This window comes from Astyanax mexicanus, chromosome 8 (genome assembly GCF_023375975.1).
Source record: "Astyanax mexicanus isolate ESR-SI-001 chromosome 8, AstMex3_surface, whole genome shotgun sequence".
In the NCBI taxonomy this organism is placed as follows: domain Eukaryota; kingdom Metazoa; phylum Chordata; class Actinopteri; order Characiformes; family Acestrorhamphidae; genus Astyanax; species Astyanax mexicanus.
In genome coordinates, this window is record NC_064415.1 from 19,139,513 (window position 1) to 19,155,358 (window position 15,846).

General features: G+C 36.0%; 1 protein-coding gene across 4 annotated transcripts in view; it reads left to right on the forward strand.

The window, feature by feature from the left end:
* The window catches only part of arhgap36 (Rho GTPase activating protein 36), a 70,212-nt gene that overhangs the window by 19,968 nt on the left and 34,398 nt on the right, over nucleotides 1-15,846 (forward strand). The window contains exon 1 of one of the 4 annotated variants that reach the window (XM_007242024.4): nucleotides 850-1,250. The exons of 2 other annotated variants lie outside the window; for them this stretch is intronic. The gene's annotated coding sequence lies outside the window, so the exon portion shown is untranslated. Of the gene's footprint in view, nucleotides 1-849; nucleotides 1,251-15,846 lie in introns of those variants that run through there. One more of the 4 variants, XM_007242023.4, reaches the window with a different exon arrangement.

Consider the following 15,846-nt stretch of genomic DNA (forward strand, 5'->3'; position numbering starts at 1 on the left):
CACAACTTGCAGACTCCTGTATGCAGGTTCAGAGTATCAGTACACCTTAACAGTGAACAGGTCCATTAACAGAAAGTAGTGAAACCTAAAACAGGTGGGACTGTTATTTTCCCCACCCGTTTTCAGAGAGCGTTCCCTCCCTTCCTTTAGCCTTATCCACATGAATGAATGACAAATTAGCTATTTTGGCCTGTATTAGCTACCGAGCAGAAATTTGCCAGGTCAGACACACTATATTTATGAAATTGAACAAAAACATTACAAAAAATTTACCGCCCAACCCTAATTGCACTGTAAGTTACAAGAAACAAGCTCCTTTTTTAAACCTTTTAACAATTCAAACGCTTCAATTAAATGTTTTTCGTTCGACGTAACTGATTCTGACACAAAAATATTGGTTAAATGTTGAGTGTCTTGAAGGCAGTATTATTTTTAATAAGAACATTAACTCTCCATGAAATGAAAAACATTTATTAAATATGATGAATGTCTAAATAAATACATTGTTTGGCAACATTAAATAAAGACATTTCAAAATGTTGTTTTTCCTATATAACTGTACATCCAAGCCTAAAATAAACTTTTATATTTATGATATTATATTCTAGGTTAGCAATATTGTCCACTAATTCTCTATGAAACACACAATAATGTTTAATTTTGATGCAAAATGACTAAATTTATGTATTATTTGTTAACTTTACTTAAGGACATTTTTAAAAAAGTTATTTCCTATAACTGAACATTCAAGCGTATAATGAACTTTTATTATAAAAGAGTGTCTCAGTACTAGACTTTTGACTAGACTGCGCCTCTGCTCTGTTGCCACTGCGAGGCCACAAATCAAGCAGCTTTGTAGGGAAGCTTCTCCTCTCCTCTCCTCCCCTCTTCCCTCCCTCCTCTCCTCCCTCCAGCGCGCTCTCTGAGTGTTTACTTTGAGTCCTGCTCTTGTCTGCCCTGTGGCCCCGTGCTGATTTACTTTAGTAGGCAGCAGATGGAGAGAGCAGACCTCTCTCTCTCTCTCTCTCTCGTTCTGTCTCTCCTAGTATCTCTCTCTCTTTCTCTGAGTTCTGCTCTATCCCTCTCTATCCCTGTCTCTCCTCTGTGTGGATTGTGGTCCCTCTGTCTGGGCAGTGAGCAGTGCCTGAAGAAGAATAGCTGGAGTTCTTTCTGAGTTTGAGAGAGACCCTCTCACACTCTGTCTGGCTCCTTTACTGCAGGTACAGTCACAGCTGGAGAGTCGTGTGTGGGTATGTTTGACAGTTTCTGTAGTGTGTGTGGCTGAATGTGTATGTGTGGGTATGTGGAAATGTAAATAGGAGGTAATGAAGTGAGGATGTGTGTATGTGCGAGAGAAAGAGAGAGACTTTTCTTTATTGTATATTAATGTATCTGTAATTTGTTTGCTGGGATTTCTTTGCTGTGTGAACAAGTGTGACATACAAACAGTTTACTATGTTTATGCTTGTGTGTAAGTGAGTGTGTGTGAGAATATGGTGCAATGAAAAAGAGTACAATTGACTTGATTTATTTGTCTAATATGTGCATTATTTAGAAATTAATTTAAAATAACACTATTTGGTCTCTCTGTTTATTTAGACCTTCTTCTACCACTTTACTGATACAATTAATATGTTTTATTAACATTAAGTGTCGGGGGTAAGTGTTTGCACTGGGTATGTGGAAATGTCTGAAGTGATGAAGTGAGGATGTGTGTGTGCATGACTATGTGCGTGTGTTTGAGTCATGTTTCACTTGTGCGTAATACACCCTTGTACATTAATGTGTCATTTGTTGACTGGATTTTCTTTACTGCGCAAACACGTGTGACGTCAAAAGCAGTTTACTTTAATTCAACGTGTGTATAAACGTGTGTGTGTGTGTGTGCAGGAATAGGATGCAGTGAAAAAGTGCAGAATTGACTTTACTTGATTTACTTGGCTAATATGTGCATGATGAGGAAATTTACTAAATATATCACAATTGTTTGTCTTTCCTGTTTATTTAGACCTACTGCTGCAAGTTAGTTTACTTATATAATATATTTTATTAACATAAAGGGTGGGGGCGAGTTTTTGTACTGGGTATGTGGAATTGTATAAAGTGATGAAGTGAGGATGTGTGTATGTGCGTGCATGTTTGTGTGTGTGTGAGTCATGTTTCACTTGACTCCTGCACATTACTGTGTCAGACACTTATGTATAATTACTGTATATTACTGTAATGCTGTGTTTGCTGAAATTTATTTGCTGTGTGAACATGTGTGACGTACAGTTACAGTTATGCGTTACTGTGTTTCTGCTTGTGTATAAGTGAGTGTGTTTGTGGGAATAGAGAGTTTTAATTGACTAACGCGTTTTTTTTGTGTCTTTCTGTTTATTTAGACCTACTTCTGTCAGTAACTTATGATATATTTTGTTAATGGGGAATGGATTTATCAAATCATTACGTCAGCTCTATTACCTGTTTCTCCTTGTATGTTCACACAACACATTTATCTTTTGCCCTGACTGCATGCAGTAGAATCGTACAGGTTGAAGTGCAATAAAAATAGTGTTATCTAATGTTTCAATCTGATTCCAAGTAATATCAAACCCAGCTAAAAAAATCTACTTTACTACAACATTACAGAAATGTTTCAAACATGACATCTTTGGCTTTTGGTAAGTTCCTACTAGGGGTGGGCGATATGACTCTAAAATAATATCACGATATTTCAGGGTATTTTTGCGATAACAATATACTTGGTGATATAGGAAAACAGAAAAATAATTTATTAATTTCAGGAATATATTGTAATAGTATAACAGTATAATCATAATGTGGCAAAATAAAAAATATAGCATAAAAAAATATAATGCAGTAAAAAATATTGCAGAATATTTTGTGCATGCATATAAACTGCAAGCTAAAACAATTATACAAAAATACACTTAAAGTTTCACAGTAAATAATAGACTACTTTTGAGACATAACATCCCTATTACCATGATATGAATTTTTAATATCATGAAATTTCTGTGTCTGATATATTGTATACGATACAGTATGCCCCTAGTTCCTAATTTTTATTAAGTAATTATCAATTCTAATAAAAAATAGATTTTACTTAGCATAGGTTTCTTTCAATAAAAAATAATAATAATGCAGGTTCACCATTTAAAAGTTTTCATTATCAGTGTTTAGATTAAATTAGATTAGATTCGATTAAATCTATTATATGTTATATATCCATTATATTCTTAAGTTTAGAAAAATGTTATGACACATTCATCGATATTATTTATGAGTGTGATTATGCACTATGCCCTATGAACTATACATACATGCTCAAATTATGATCAGAAAGAAATGTTAAATAAAAATGTTGTTGGGCTTGTGTCTTAAAAAGATACATCAAAATAAGAAATGCCAAGGACTCATCATCTTATAGGTGAAGAGGAATTGATACTAAAATGTTTTGCTTGGAATCTGACTTAATTTCCTTATTTTAAAGATTCTTCCATTCAACGACTCATTTATCAGATAAAACCACGACTTCCTTTGTTGTAACTCTTGTTTTACAAGCCAATATCCATGGAATTTCAGTTGACACTTCTTTCCTCTGCAGAAACAAGAGCTGGAAGCCTCCCCACGAATAGAGCCATTGTGCTGCTGCCACCTCCTATCTGCCTTAAAACATGATTACATGCCTCCTTTCTCTTAGATCTCAGAAAAGTTGCCTAATTCCCTTCAAAGTCTCGAATGCCGTTCCTGATTAGATAACTTAACAACATTACTCACAAAGTGGACACGGTTTTGTTGCTCCTTCAGCTTTAGCAGGGTCTAAGGACATCTTTTGAAGGTTTAATCACTATAATGAATACTAAGCAGGGCCGGTGGGTGAGGGAGATGCTGCCAGCCTAATTGAGTGAGTGAACTCAATAGAGCTCTTGTGCCAATTGTGCCACCTCTTTTAATGCTGGACTTGTCTGAACTTGGACAGTTCATTCAGGATGTTTCAATTTAAATTCTTGTAGCTGAGGTGTGAATGTGGGGTTAGCAGTTAGCAAAGGAATTTATATGATGACAATGATTGATACAATCATTTAAATGTCAGTCTAAATCATTTTTAGGCTATTAAACCATTTTTTAATATATTCAAGAAAACAAGTCTTTTTTCAACTAAAGTTTTTTTTTCTCAAATGTAACAAATCCCCAAAATGGTTAATATATTGGCTTATTGTGTTCAATCCAGTACTGTGTAAATAAAGCTCTGAAAAAATTAAGAGACCACTTCAGTTTCTGAATCAATTTCTCTCATTTTGCTATGTATAGGTATATGTTTGAGTTAAATGAACATTGGTGTTTTATTCTACTACAACATTACAACATTTCTCACAAATTCCAAATAAAAATGTTGTAATTTAAAGCATTTATTTGCAGAAAATTAGAAATAGCTAAAATAACAAAAAAGTTGCAGAGCTTTCAGACCCCAAATAATGCAAAGAAAACAAGTTCATATTCATAAAGTTTTAAGAGTTAAGAAATCAATATTTGGTGGAATAACCCTGGTTTATAATCACAGTGTTCATGCATCTTGGCATGTTCTCCTCCACCAGTCTTACACACTGCTTTTGAATAACCTTATGCCACTCCTTGTGATCCATCTTCCTCTTGATTATATTTTAGACTTTCAGTTTGGTAAAATCAAAGAAACTCATACTTTTTAAGTGGTCTCTTACTTTTTTATTATTAATAATAATAATAATAATAAGTAATAATAGTAATAATAGTAATTTAATAATATAGTAATATTTAACAACATTAGTGTTTTGCAAAACAATAAACACAAACTACATAGATTAGATCATTTTTAAAGGTGCTTAAAGCTTTTACAGAGTACAGATGTATATACTGTATCCATTAAAATGCCAAAGGTCATGGGGCAGGAAGTAGTATAATATCCCATGACTCCTGTCCCATGACTAATGTCCCATGTTGCCATGTCCCATGGAAGCTAAAAAAAAAACAGATAGACTTATGGAATAACAGAGTGTTCATAAATAGTCAGTGGAGCAAAAAAAAGGCAATGAGTTTAGAAACAAGAAGGTGGTCATAATATTCTGCCTATATGTATATATAAATATATACATAAATGTTTAAATATGTAACATATACAAGGGGGTATATATTAAAAATGGTTGTGAGGTGGGAGATTTATAAACCCTAGGGTTATCGGTATATGACCAGACTAGAACTGTTATTATAAGAAACTGTATGTATTCAGAGGAGTCAAATCTGTCCTGATCATAAGCTCAGAATTACAAAAACCAACACTAAAGAAGCCGAGAGGCTTTATGAACACTGGGCTAACATGACAGACACAAACACACAGATTTACTGCATTTACGAGGCTTCACACGACCCCATTCTATTTTCTATTAGGGACAGTCATTGTTTTTAGTATTTTACAGAACTAGCATGACTTCATTTGACCTTTTTGGTTCACTGGTTTCACACAACTGATATGGTAAAAGACAATAGCGTGACTGCAGATGACGGCACATGTATTGTGCCTGAGCTGCGCGCTGTGTTTGTCCCACGTCAGTGTAACTTCCCTGGGATCTCTTTACACTGCTGTTTAACAAAATGTTACGCTAACCCCTGAGATTTATTTTCACGGGGCATCTGGTAACTATCAGCATTTCTCGAAAAAAAAAAAAAATTATATCAAAAGCCCTCATAAGGATTTGCATGCCAGGTTTGGAGAGGCACTGAAGCAAGACAAATATAGTCAGTGCGGAGCAGCACTTGGCATCTAATGGGAGAGAAGGAATACACACTTGATAACTGTGTTTTTAGAGCATTTTAACTATGTTTATTGAGTAAGTATTGAATGAACATTGCCCATTAATTAAATTAAATTAATTTAAATGGAATTTTACTATTTTATAATGTCCTATAGGAGATCTGAATAAAGTGAAAACATTTATAGTGAACCTAGTGTTTGTGTTAGGCCAAAACTTATATTTCCAAACTGTTGTCAAGCAACTTATTCGACTATTTTGCCTGATAAGTTTCTGAGAGATGTTAATTGTCAATTTTCTATCAGGTTCTTGTCACCATTACTATGAAAAGTTTCTGACTTTCTTTGGTTTGAAACCTTGTTATGGGAAACCACTTGAAATGACTTTGTAGATGGATAGATAGACAGACAGACAGAAAAATAGACAGATAGACAGATATATAGATAGCAAAAACAGCAAAGGTACAATTTAAACTATTTAAATACTAATATGTTCATAACCATATACAGGCTACATTATTAGCTTTGTAAAAATAAAAAATATTCAAAATATATGGCATGGTTGATTCTAATAAGCAGATTAGATGGTTGATCATGGACTCTAGCTGTCCGGGCTGTTTGTACTCTTTAGTGCAGAATTTGTTTTACTTATATACATATTTAGACTGCTTATACATGACTGCATTTGATTGTAACTTACAAATGATTAAGGGTATCTGAAATTTTGTTGACACCTGGTCACATTATGTAAGTAGTGTCTGGACTTTAATTTATGATTTTAGCATTGTGCATTTACGCTAATGTGTCTCTGGTTAGTCAGACTGAAATCTGATTATTGTGGGAGGCTCTGTGCACAGCAGTTGTTACTGGTGTTGCAGTTGTACTGGTAGTTTGTTTGTACTAGGAGGAGGTTTTGGTGATTTGATGCATCTTGGAGAGATGGATGTGGCTCAATTGGGTCTCATAGTTATCAGATTTGTATCTGATATAAATGCCTCTGGTGTGTGTTTACACTTGTCTTTTTATGTGGTTTGGCCTTATCATGACCAGGATTAGACAGGAATAATCAGGGATAGAATAAATATGATATCATTTTTTGACTAGGTAAAATGGCATCTCTTGGCATCCCCTCTAAATTGCACTATTGAAGGTTAGAGACTGTAAAAGCAGTGGGCCACTTTATTGTACAGTAGGTGTAAGTCTGTTGTGGTAGCAGCATTACAGAGCTTAAGCAGTTTAACAACGAAGTGAAGAGTTCATGACCCCGAGGCTGAGAGCCATGTGCTTTTCTTTCTGAACCCTAGAATCACTTACTTACCCCTTCAACCATGAGAGACAAATAGCTGCTTATGAGCAATCTGATATCTTAAAGAACAAGTAACAAGCTGCTCCAGGCTATTAGTTTTATTGGGTGTGTGTGGTATGTTCTATTGTCCCGCCTCCATGGGTAGTAGCGTGGCTAAGCCTGCGGTGTCGAGTTCCTCTCAAAACACTGTGCTGGGTGTCAGTGTGTGGAACGTGTTAAGTGATATTGTGAGGTTGATACACGCTCAGCACGTCTGACGTTAAAAACAATAAGCGGATATTTTTTGTTCGCAAAGCCCTGGAGTGTGTTTGTACTGAGAGTTGAAGTCAGGGCATGAAAAATCACATTTCTGATACACAAGGAACTCATTTCTCACTCACCTTTTGCTATTTGGGACCAGAAAGATGATGATAAGATGAGTAGGAAATGTTTCTGCCTGGGTTTGATTTGGAAAACAACAGTGAATTGTATAAAATCAGCAGGCATGTTTGCTATCTTAATTGGAAACATACGCAGTTATGAAATAACTGAGAGGATGAACTGATGCCTGCAGCCCCTTCTAATGTCCAACATCTTATAAATTACATCCCTACCGTGTTCAGGGTATCTATGACAAAGTCTTTTCAGCCCGCCACCACCACCCCATCACCTATCTTTAACTTTACTGCTATATATCTAATTTCTAGCTATGGGGGTCTGTCTGCCCTTCCAACACAAAGCAGAAGCAACCTGAGCTCCAGCACAAGTTATCCGCCCTTTGGCTCATGGCACCATTTACAGCTTTGAAAAAAATGAGACCACTTAATTTTTTATTTATTTTTTTATTTTACCAAATTGAAAACCTCTGTAATATAATCCAAAAGATGGAAAAGGAAGATGGATACAACCATCAAACTAAGCTGAACTGCTTGAATGCACCAGGAGTGGCATAAAGTTATCCAAAAGCAGTGTGTAAGACTGGTGGAGGAGAACATGCCAAGATGCATGAAAACTGTGATTAAAAAAACAGGGTTATTCCACCAAATATTGATTTCTATGAAAACTATGAAAACTTGATGAATATGAACTTGTTTTCTTTGCTTTATTTGAGGTCTGGCAGCTTTTTGATATTTCAGCCATTTCTAATTTTCGGCAAATAAATGCTCTAAATAACAATGTTTTTATTTGGAATTTGGGAGAAATGTTGTCTGTAGTTTATAGAATAAAACAACTATGTTCATTTTACTCAAACATATATCTATAAATAGCAAAAACTAAGTCAGAGATTGAAGTGGTCTTTTAATTTTTTCCAGAGCTGTACATATGCATACTGGGCCTTCACCATCACTGTGTAGTCTTTCCCCAAGGCTACCTTCCTCTATCTGGTTACTTCTAATTTACATTACATTTTGCTTCTCTGGCCTAATTGTTGTAAGATGGAAGATGGTCAGAGCCAAAACTGTAATTCGTCATGTTGAGAATTTTGCACAGATGAAAAACAATACACACCAGATGTCAGAAGACTTATTTGTTTTATCTGCCTTTTTCGAGTAATTCAGCCCTTCATATGTTTTGTATTGTGATCCTTCCTCCCTTTGCTGACATTTACAGAGCGGGGAGGAGGGAGAGATTTATGTTGATTGGAAGTGACTTAGAAGCAGTCATCGTACCAGCATGGAAGCATGTTTTTTCTCACCACTCTAACAAGAGCCAATTTCACTAATTGCAGCCTTGATTACAAAGCCAAGATACACAGCATTACTCCGTGTGGTTGGCATACATTTATCACATAGCTTAGAGCCAGTCTCTCAATGACAGCCTGTAAAGGCCTTCAGCATGCTGTCGTAATATGACCAAAAGGGGCTGTTCCCATAAGATTCGATCTTGCTGTTATTATTAAGAGTCAACAGTGGTGTTGCTGCACCATAATAAAGATTGATAATGCAACTTGTGGTTAAATATAGATATCCTTTTAAGTAATACATCTTTAAATAGACCGATCATTTTTATAGCATTTAATTATTGATTAAAGCTTGGTGAGATGTCAAAAATATACCAGTATCACAATACTTTTAAAGACACCAGATATAAGAGAACATAAAAAATATCATGATACATACACTGATCAGTCATAATATTAAAAACAACTTTAATGTTAATAATACTTTAATAGTATTATGATTTTATACATTTGGCAATATGGCAAATGTATGAAATCATAATACTATTAAAGATAACAAAAATATCAAATAAAACTTAAAAAAATATATTCAAAAACAGTATGAAAATGGGCAAACATCAATACTGATTAGTGATGCCAAAAGTTGTGGGATAGCAGTATAGCAGTTGGAATGAGGTCTGATAGCGTTATCAGATGGATGGGACATCATTCTATTTCCAAAGATTGTTTGGGCTATTTCCATTCCCCTATCCAATCCACAGAGTCACATGTGTACAGTAATACATCATAGAAGGCAGTATTACCCACGGTGGACAGTGCAGTGGGTGGTAATGATCATGACCTGCAGCATCTGGCTAGAATTGTCCATGTGATCAAATAAGCAATAAATGCAGGAGGCTCCTCACACATATACCATGGATCAATGCATTATTCTTTAGCCTGATACACACTCAGAAAGCTATAGAATTTTGGTGATAAGGAAGGTCAGATCAAGTTTACTCATTTCAGAGCACATCAGGGACTATAAGGCAAGGACACTCACTGCCTGTGAACTCTGACCTGTACCCCACACACTTAGCTCAGCAGGTGGTGGTGATGATGACTGTAGCGGAAAGTGACTCTCAGAGTGGGCACAAGGAAACGGACGTGTGACACTCCAAAAAATAGAGTGGGCACTACTCAGCAGTTTCTGAGTGGACATCCTATTTATCTCAATCAAGCTTATGTAAGCATCAGGGGATGAGAGAAAAAGGCCTAACATGGGTAAAGTAGTAGCCCTGTGGTCATTTATGGTTGCGTCTCAGAGGACGCCTATCTAATCAAGTGTCCTAAATTACAGTATTATTGCAGTTTGAACTGAACTGAATTTCTTGGACGTTTTTTGCACTAGATGATTAATTCAGGCTTTTTAAATAGACCAGGCTATCTGAGTTAGAATGACGGATTGAGAGATATATAAGAAACCCTTCAAAAACACCATATAAATTATACTGTGGAATATTAGGAGGTCACAAGTTATCAGAGTTTGCTGGTATTTGTCACGTCTGGTGCTGAAAGCACTTCTATATATCGCACACTCAGCTCTGCCTGCGATCTCCAGTCTCTGGACTACATTGCCCAGGATTGGCCAATCCTGATCACATGACATAGCACATGACACTTGCAGGAAGCAAATCACCGGAGTTCTAATCAGCTGTGTTAGGCCCTATTTAAGGGGCTCATTTCTTCCTGTCCTTTGCGGAGTATTGATGGTTTATCCTCGTACAACGTGTTTTCTTGCCTGTGTTTTTGATCTCTTGCTTTTGACCCTGCTTTATATTTTTCTGACCTTGATTTTTGCCTGCCCTCTGATACTGCCCTGCCTGTGTATAACCTGTGGACTGTTTCTCGTTTCTTGTATGCTATATCATTGCTGCTGCTGTTGACTGGTATCGGCCTTGCTTTGTTTAACCGTCCCTCTGTTTTACACCTTTGTACATAAAGTATATTTTGATTTCTGAGAGTTCTGCCCTGCCATAACAGTAATTTAATTCCTCCTTCAAACTGCCCACATTTGTTACAGGTTATTTCACAATATAGCTAATTCATCCATGTCTTGAGTCAGGCAAAGTTATAAGATGTTCAGAAACGAACATTCCAAATAAAGCTTCTGTAACTATAACTATAAATCGTGCTGAGCATTTTTAAGAGGTAGTGAGGAGCTACCGTAGTTTGCTCACTGAGTTACCGTTATATCATTATCCTATTAATCTCCTGCAGAGTTATGGCAGTTCCCTCTGAGGAGCTATGGTAATACTCTGTGCAGACAGAGGAACTGTTAGTTTTCCATTACCCAGCATTCCTTTATGGGCAACACAGATTTCATGATTCACGAATGAAAACAAAAGCTAAACTGTCTCTCAGTTGGAAACCAAAAACAACACTGAGAAAATAATACAGTTTCAGGAGACATATTAAAAAATGAAGACATTCATTTTAACGTGTATCTCGGAGCTGCTAATGTTAATATATGGCTGAGAAGTGGGTGGATCTAGTGTAACTTCACTGCACAACAAGGTGTATGACAATAAATTCACTGATCAAAAAATAGTAAAAAAAACAAAAAAACAAAAAAAAAACAGCAGCACTTGTTGACTCAAGAATTTCCGATTTATTAGAGATACAAAAATAACCAATGCATTTCGGCACTCAGGCCTTCAACAGGGTTAAAAGACAAAAGTTAATAACATCCCTGTTTTTAAAACATACTTGATTACTAAACAACCAATGAAAACATTCCAAGTGTCGAAGGTCACATAATCAACTATTTTATTGTAAAATCCTTATTCATACCTTAAGATAATAAATGTTTAAGATAAAAAAATCCAAAAGGTTTTCCTCTTCTTTTCTTTTTTGCTCTGAATTACCTCCACTTTATGTATTTTGTATTTGTTCAATACCCAAAAAAGAAAAAAGAAGAAATAGAATGGCTTTTTTCTTTAAAATGTCTTAAATGCCACAGGATTAGTTAAATCATTTCTTACAATTGAGCTTCTCTGTTCTGTAATTCTGTCTTTTAGTGGTCTAGACGTCTCTCCCACATATACTTTTACAAACGGACATTGGATCATATAGATAATATTCTTAATTTTACATGTAATAAAACCTTTTATCTTAACCACACATTTTTGTATTGGATGATAAAATGTTTTATGTTCTTAGTATATTGACAATTTTTACAATCGCCACACTTAAAGTTTCCAACTGGATTTTTCCTGAGCAGAAGGAATCTCATACAGAATGAGTGATGAGCAGGATGCTCACCTCGAGGTCAGCACTGTGTTGTCATTGCTTTGCTCCCCACAGATTTGATCCTACACTCACTTGTTTGCCTTGTGCTGCAATCTGCTGCCTGTTGTGCTTCTCTTGCATGACCAGCATCAAAGCGGACCACCAAGTCAGGGCTCTGGGGGGCCTAAAGTATAGGGCCAGGGGCCATGGGTCAGGACTGGATCAGGTTAATCTGACTTAGTCCTTATGAAACGTGCCCTGCAAGTGCCATCCCCTTTTTTCAGCTCTCTCTGTTTCTCATTAGAAGTGATGATCCTGAGAATCGGGCCATGTTTACAGCCAGTGAGGATGGGTCAGTGACGTAAACAATCAGAGTATCTATTTCAGTTTCCCACATGCGGTTTGCGCTTTTACTGGTGCCATGAATTTGGATTACACAGAGACGTTTGATTTCTGAGCAGTAGCAATTTTCATACTTGCATCACCCTGTGTAAGTACTGGGTTTCTTTCCTTCAAATTATGGGATGATGATATTCGAAATCACACTGGTATGGTCAGATAATTGCTTAAAGATACGTATGTATTGACATCAGACAGATGTTTGAATTGGAGCAAAATGTTAAAGTGATACTTGAGGATGTGTTTATTGAACTTCAGAAGGGAATAATGTTCAGGAAACATTGCACTGAAGGTGCTATTATGAAATGTAGGAAAATGTCGAATATATATGGACAATATTGAATGTTGGCGCCTGCCCATAATTCCCAACAAATTTTTTTCTTTAGATTCAAGTTTGTTTCCTGTAGAGATCAGATTTTTTATTTAAAACTTAGAAAATGATCAAAATATGTCATTTTAACAGGAATGCATAATACTATCATACAAATATTATACATACAGCTCTGCAAAAAAGAGACCGCTTCAGTTTCTGAATCAGTTTCTCTGATTTTGCTATTTTGAGTAAAATGGACATTGTTGTTTTATTCTATAAACTACGGACAATATTTCTCCTAAATTCCAAAAGAAATATTGTCATTTAGAGCATTTATTTGCAGAAAATGATAAATGGCTAATATTTATATTCATATTCAGTTTTAAGAATTAAGAAATCAATATTTGGTGGAATAAACCTGTTTTTTAATCATAGTTTTTATGCATCTTGGCATGTTCTCCTCCACCAGTCTTACACACTGCTTTTGGATAAATTTATGCCACTCCTGGTGCAAAAAATCATGCAGTTCAGCTTGGTTTGATGGCTTGTGATCATCCATCTTCCTCTTGTTTATATTCCAGAGGTTTTCAATATGGTAAAATCAAAGAAACTCAACATTTTTGAGTGGTCTCTTATTTTTTTCCAGAGATGTAAGCTGAGCCACTATGGAAAATCTGATATTTCTTATGTTGACTTTGACTTTTACTTCATTGCAAACCATTTAAACCCAAAATGTTATATATGTGTGCTCAATATTAATCCATTAGTTAATACACATACATTTCTGCATTTCAGGCCTGCAACACATTTTTAAAAAGTTGGGACGATAAAGCATCTACAACTTTATAATGGTGCTATTCTTTCTAATGATTTAATAAAAAAACATTTTGGCATTGAGTATACCAAGTGATGAAGTGTTTCAGGTGTTCTTTTGTCATAAGTTGGGCAACAATACTGGTCATTACTGTCATTTTTTGTTTTATTTCTCCTCAGATTCTTTATTGTAGACAGGTCAGGACTATTAGTCTTTTTTTCCACAGCCATCAGAGAAGTGTACCGACACAACCTTATACCATACCTGTCAAGTTTTGGACTTAAAAATAAGGGATTTTTTCCGCCGCCCCAACAGCCCAACCGAGGGCTAAAAATTAATATGTATATATATATATATATATATATATATATATATATATATATATATATATATATATATATATATATATATATATATATTTTTTTTTTTTTTTTTTTTTTTTTAATAGATTTAAAATTGAAATTGAAGGGTGCACAAATTTACAAAAGGGACATGGATCAGATATATTCCATAAGTAAATAATAGTCCTAAGGGGCCTACACAATTAATAATCTTTCATTAATACTTCTTTCTATCGTTCAGTCCACTCCTGATCAGTTCAGTTAATTTCAGCCCTCTCCACATTTTCTCTCTCTCTCCAGCTCAACCATCTCTTCTACCCCTTCTAAATAATACATTACATTACATTATAATACATTACCACAATACTTGAGATTTAAACAAATTCTAACAAACCCTAAAACTAGCCCTGAACTAATAGAGTTTGGAAATTATAGGTTTTGGCTGATCAGGCACATCAGGGCAGGGCATTATATGTATGTAGATTTTTCTCAAACCCTGAATATCTATCTAGCTAATTCTAAAGTTAAGCTAACTGAGTCACACGCTGGATTTTATAAAACACACAATGGGTTTAATTTATGTTTTGATTCAGAGAAGAGTCTTTTTAACCAGCTATCAGAAACAATCTCATCACAGTTTACATGGTTAGTTACCTTTCTTTTAGAAAAATCTCCGTATATCCAAATTATTTTTAACGACAGCTGCTCCGACTAGCTGCCTGAACTCACAGCGAGGGGAGGGGCGGGGCTTCCCCCACACTAAACTGCGCTCCGCAAAACCAGCAAGCTGATTGGCTGTTTCTCCTGAAAGGCGGGACTTTTTCCTTGAACCGGCAACACGATTGGTTAAGAGACACACAGTGCATTGTCGCCTGTGGCCTATATATTTTTTTATTTAGTATAATACGGGAAATTTACGGGAAAATACTAATACGGGAGGACGGCGGGAAAGAGGAGTAAAATACGGTAGTTTCCCGGCCAAAACGGGAGACTTGACAGGTATGCCTTATACCATGACAGCCCCTGGCTTTAAACTTGTTGCTGATAACAGCCTGGATAGTCCTTTTTTGTCTGTGATCTGGAGTTCACGATGTCCATTTCTTTCAGAAAAGTTCTGGAATACAGATTTGTCTGTTTTCTGCCAACTATGTTCTTCTGGACATAGTTAACATAAGGCTTCTGTACATTTTAAAGTGGCTTTGGTGAATGTGAATCTGTATTGTTGGGCTTAACAAAAGTTTAGCAAGGTTCTATCAGATATTGGTGCATGACAGTGAAAAATGACTCTTGATATATAAATATTTACACATACATCATGAGAATGTTGATGGTGGATGGCAGTCTATTATTGCTCCTTTGTTTCTGGAAGAGACGCAATACCCAGAACTGTGTAAAAGCACTTAGCATAGCCTTTGCATGAATACACACAGGATGTATACAGCCTGAGGGACTGTGTGTGTGTGTGGTCAGAGTATGTCCACTTGTGGCACATGTTTGTTTAATGCTTCTCTGCCACTACTAAAAGTAGTTGTGCAGTAGCTAATTTCAGTCGTGGATGTGGGAAGATTAACATGCTCTAGTCATTTTGGGGATGTTTGTAAATGGTTTGCTGTCTTGCTGTAGGCTGTCGGAGCTCACTAACCAAAACAAAACCCTTTCTTGGCTCTGCAGATTTATCATTCTCTCCTAAGGAGAAGAACACTCTGTTGGGGAATGTCGACTGTCTAGACTGAACGTTGTACGACGCCAGAGCTTTTTCAGTCTTTCTTGGACACATGGACATTTTAGCTTCAATCAGAGTGAACCAGCCTGAAATCTAGGCTTCTCATGTGCTCTCCGCTCCTCCCCCTCCCCCCTTTTCTCCTAATATCAGTTGATGGTTGGTTTGAAATGACATCAGAGGAAAAAGCAGTTTTCCAGGAATTAACATCATGTTTTTTTTCCCTTCGGCTTAC